Source organism: Eumetopias jubatus, unplaced genomic scaffold (assembly GCF_037043125.1).
Source record: "Eumetopias jubatus isolate StellerSeaLion01/CBP00866 unplaced genomic scaffold, mEumJub1_p1.0 scaffold_11, whole genome shotgun sequence".
Lineage (NCBI taxonomy): Eukaryota > Metazoa > Chordata > Mammalia > Carnivora > Otariidae > Eumetopias > Eumetopias jubatus.
The window spans coordinates 27,667,265-27,672,311 of NW_028274817.1; the positions used below are offsets into that span (position 1 = coordinate 27,667,265).

Sequence of the window (5,047 nt, forward strand, 5' to 3'; positions counted from 1 at the left end):
CTGAGCCGAAGGCAGATGCTTAATGACTGAGCCACCCAGGCACCCAAGAATGATTTTTTCCAACTGTAGCTAAATATCATCCTTTGGCATTACTCTTCAGACAAGCAAATATCATAATCCCTTTAAGGAGGCTAAAAAAGGCCAAACTACTAATGCTTTGTTTGGACATAAACCTAAAATGATAAACAAAAGTCTTCATAGATACGATTAATAAGTAACAGTAAACATATATCAGTATTCCCTGAAGGGAGATACTGAATAGTTAAGACACTGCCTGAGTGTTAAGTATAGGCATATCGGCCTAAGATACAGAGTTTACGCTCAGCATACATTCTCCCAAGAGTCCCAGACCACGCTGAAATGAAAGGGAAGAATGACAGTTTTATTTCAGTCGCATTTTCAAAAGTTAAGTTGCCTGTTTTTTTTGTTTTGTTTTGTTTTTTGTTTTTTGGAGAGAGAGAGAACGTGCAAGCAGGGGCTGGGGAGGGGCAGAAGGAGAGGGAGTGAGAGAATCCCAAGCAGGCTCCGTTGCAGGGCTTGATCCCAGGATCCTGAGATCATGACCCAGGCCGAAATCAAGAGCCAGACACTTAACCAACTAAGCCGCATAGGCGCCCCTTGCGTGATTTTTCTTTAATGCTGGTTTAGTTTTCTAAAATTATTACCCACAATTGTCAAATGGCCAGAACTTCTGGACAAATATCTTATAATCCCATGAACTCACACAATAAAAATGACCCAAAAATTTAGTTGAGGCACTTGTACTACTAGAGAGTCCCTAAAAGCTAAAGGACTACACAAATCCACACTTTACTTAGAGGTCAGAAACGGAAAAAACAAAAGAAATTAAATACTGTCAGCAGTTAGGAACCATCCATATAACTAGAAATATTCTCCTTAAAAATATTCATCACTTTAACATGTATTGAATGCTTACAATGGACCAGGTTTTTCTAAGTGCTTATAATCTTTATTGCATAGAAATGTCACAATAACTCAAAAAGGTAGGTGCTACCATGATGCTCACTTTACTACTGAAGAAACCAAGGCTCTGAAAGGTTAGATAACTTGCCAAAGGCTCACAGGTAGTTAACAGAAAAGCTAGCGGATGAAGCCATGCTGTCTGATTCCTTTGACAGTATTATCTAAAGAGGTTATAGATGGGGGCACCTGGCTGGCGCAGTTGGTAGAACATGTGATTCTTGATTTTAGGGTTGTGAGTTCAAGCTCATGTTGGGTGTAGAGTTTACTTTAAAAAAAATTTTTTTTTAAATAAAAGGGATATGGATTCTACATCTTAATGTATCAACATTCACTCAATATGCTCAGTTAATATGTACAAGTCTAGGTAGTCCCACCCCTACTTTTCTGTCCCCTTTCCAACTGAGAATCCTGAGCAACAGGAGTTAAGATGCTTATGGCAAAAGCCATCATTTCATGTTGAAAAAGAAGGGGAGAAAACTCTATGAACAATAAAGAAGTGATTGCATTTCCAGGAAAGTAGCAAACCATATAACCCTAGGTTACCTTATTGTAGTCATAAAGTCTGCAAGTTACAACACTCTTTCTCTAAGTTCTGTGGCCTTGGACTACAGTTTACTATTATTGACCTCAAAGCTAATCACTGTATCTATCTCCACTCTAACAAAAAACACTTTAGGATAAGTACAAGAGCTAAGTCTTCATTTGTTGCAAGGATAACACAGATGCTACAGGCTTCCAATTTCTGTTTCTATTTCCACCTTGGTATAAGTGCCATATCTTTCAGCAGAGATAATCATATAAGCCATTAATGGGTACCACCTCAGGAGGAGTCAGAGGATGAGATCCAACAGAAAGCCTCTTCAGCAATCTCCCACCAGCATTAGAGAGCCCATTAATCCTAGGCAGTTCTGCTTTCCTTCAAAGAGATAAAGGAGCTCCCACTTCCAAGGAGGTCAGGGATAGAGGAAGTGAGAGGCAGGAATGACTCTTATAGTGAAAAGAATATTTATTACCTAGTAATAAAAGTATTCTTCTGTTTTAACATAATTGTGTTCTGATGCTATATCAAAATAGCTGCATCAAAATATCTCCAGTACCTAACATGGCTATATCTAATTATTCCCTGGACTTCTGATTCTATGATAAGATGGAGGAGGAAATGTACTTCTCCATATTCTTTCACTAAGTATAATTACCAACCCTGAACATTATATATAAAAACAGAAGATGACTCTGGAAGGTGGAGAGAAGAAAGACCAGGTAGGAACATTGAGACTCAAGGAATGGCATGAGGTTAAATTCCCTGGGTTTTCCTTTCACCTAATATATGCTGAATTGGGTGCAGTAGAATCTTGTAACCAGGATACACCCATGAATGCAGACTATACGTGCTCCAAGTAAAACCTGTTCTCTCTAGCCAAAGGACCAGGATAAAGGCAGCTTGATAAGACAGAAAACTTTTTTTTTAAAGATTTTATTTATTTATTTGAGAGACAGAGAATGAGAAATAGAGAGCACAAGAGGGAAGAGGGTCAGAGGGAGAAGCAGACTCCCTGCCGTGCCGGGAGCCCGATGCGGGACTCAATCACAGGACTCCAGGATCATGACCTGAGTCGAAGGCAGTCGCTTAACCAACTGAGCCACCCAGGCGCCCCAAGACAGAAAACTTTTAGATAATAATCACCTTACTCCAGTCAAATACCATGGCATAAAAATTGTGGTTGTGCACAACCCATGACAGGATAAGCCAGGTAGGAAACCTAGACTTCTACCTTCACAAAGCTGTAACTAGTCATCTCTTCCCCCATACTAGGTTGGTGACAAAAAAAAAAAAAAAAAGGCAGAGTAGATACCTGGAACTTTCATTCTGACCCAGTGATAAGGAGCCCCCCATCCCTTCCATGGTGACAGTGGAGGCGATGTGAGGAACAGTAATGAGGCACTCTTTCTCCTTCCAGCCAAGGTTATGTCAGCAGAGGCCTAGTAAAGACCTGAAATTTTATCCCTGCCCAAAAATAACAAGAGGTTCTTATTCATGGAATGTCAAAGGTGGCCTAGTAGGAAATGTGCACTTCCATCCCTAATTGGCAGTAATGAAGCAACATACCATTTCCCACCCTTGTGTGGTGACTGAGGAGTCCTATAAAAGTTTAATAAGATCCAGAGTCTCATAACATAATAGCCTCAATTGCCAAGATACACAAAAATAATCATTCATCATACTAAGAATCAGGAAAATCTGAATGAGGAAAAGAAAATCATCAGATGAAAACAAGAGACACAAATAATAGAATTATGTGACAAGGATGTTAGTCATCATAATGTTTCAATGAAAAATTATGTAAACGATTGAAGAAAATGAAAGATAGAAAGTCCCAAAGTGGGCGCCTGGGTGGCTCAGTTGTTAAGCGTCTGCCTTCGGCTCAGGTCATGATCCCAGGGTCCTGGGATCTAGTCCCACATCGGGCTTCCTGCTCTGCAGGGAGCCTGCTTCTCCCTCTCCCACCCCCCCTGCTTGTGTTCCTGCTCTCACTGTCTCTCTGTCAAATAAATAAATAAAATCTTTAAAAAAAAAAAGAAAGTCCCAAAGTTCCCATCAAATAAATATAGTGTCCCAGCAAAGAAATAGAAGACATAAAGAAAAATCAAATTTTAGAATTGAAAATATAGTAACCAAAATGAAAAATTGCTACAAGGAGCCAAAAGCAGAATAAAGGTGATAGGGGAAAGAATGAGTGGACATAAAGATAGAATAGTAGAAATTACCCATTCTGAGAAGTATGAGCAGGAACTCAGGAAGATTCAGCTTATTAAAGCTGCCCCAGTGACAAAAACAAGCTTTGTGTTTGAAGACCCAGTGTCAGTAAATTCACCAATATAATGATGAAAGGAGGAAACAAAGTACTGGCCAGACCCTTTATGATGCAGACTCTGGAAGCTGGGAAAAGGAAGGAGTTTGAGAAGTACCATGCTGCTTCTGCAGAGGAACAACCATCCAACACAACCCCTACACCATCTTCCACCAAGCCCTGAAGAACTATGAGCCTGTGATTGGGCTGGTACCCATCTTCAGAGGTGGCCATTTCTACCAAGTCCCTGGGCCACTAGCTGACCGGCGTCATTGCTTTCTGGTCATGAAGTGGATGATTACTGAGTGCAGGGAGAAGAAGCACTGGTGGATGCTGATGCCAGAGAAGTTGTCACAGGAACTGCGGGAGGCTTTTCACAAACAGGGCCCTGTGATCAAGAAGAAGCATGGCATGCACAAGATGGCAGAGGCCACCCATGCCCTGGCTCACTCCTGCTGGTGGTAGATGGAGGGTAGAGGCTCAAGGAGGAGCCCAGGGCTTTCTGCTGCAAGAAACAACAGGAGCCACTGTCATGGTGAAAAACACTTGTGGGTTAAGGATGTAGTTCCCTTTTAAAGGCCGGCAGGTCTCATAAGGATGGAGCAACATATTTATTGCTTGTAAGTCCTTTCTTTGGGGGCTAGAACTTGTTCTTCCTGTCCCATTTCCTTACAAAGAGGGAACATAGCAATTTGGATTTCCCCCAGGAAACATATGGCCCATCCAGCCACTCTTCCCTAAATTCAGGGTAGAATTTAGGACAATACTAAGGGAAGCGGGATTTGTTTTTTGTTTTTTGTTTTTAAGATTTACTTATTGATTTTAGAGAGAGGAAGGGAGAGAGCACATGGGGGGAAGGGAAGAGAAAGAGGGGAGAAAGAATCCCAAGCAGACTCTATGCTGAGTGCGAGCCCGATGTGGGGCTTGAGCCCACGACCCCTGAGATCACTACCTGAGATGAAACCAAGAGTTGGACGCTCAACTCACTGTGCCACCCAGGAACCCCAAGAAGTAGTTTTAATATTAGAAAAGGTTAATTAGAAAATTCTCACCCTGGGGGGTGCCTGGGTGGCTCAGTTGGTTAAGCATCTGCCTTTGGCTCAGGTCATAATCCCAGGGTCCTGGGATTGAGCCCCGCATCTAGCTCCCTGCTCAGCAGGGAGCCTGCTTCTCCTTCTGTCTCTGCTTGCCGCTCCCCCTGCTTGTCCTCTCTG

The 5,047-nt window shown here is 42.0% G+C and overlaps 1 pseudogene; it reads left to right on the forward strand.

The window, feature by feature from the left end:
• The first annotated feature begins 3,715 nt into the window (after positions 1-3,715).
• LOC114196977 (small ribosomal subunit protein uS7m pseudogene) lies at positions 3,716-4,298 on the forward strand (annotated as a pseudogene).
• Positions 4,299-5,047: the final 749 nt, after the last annotated feature.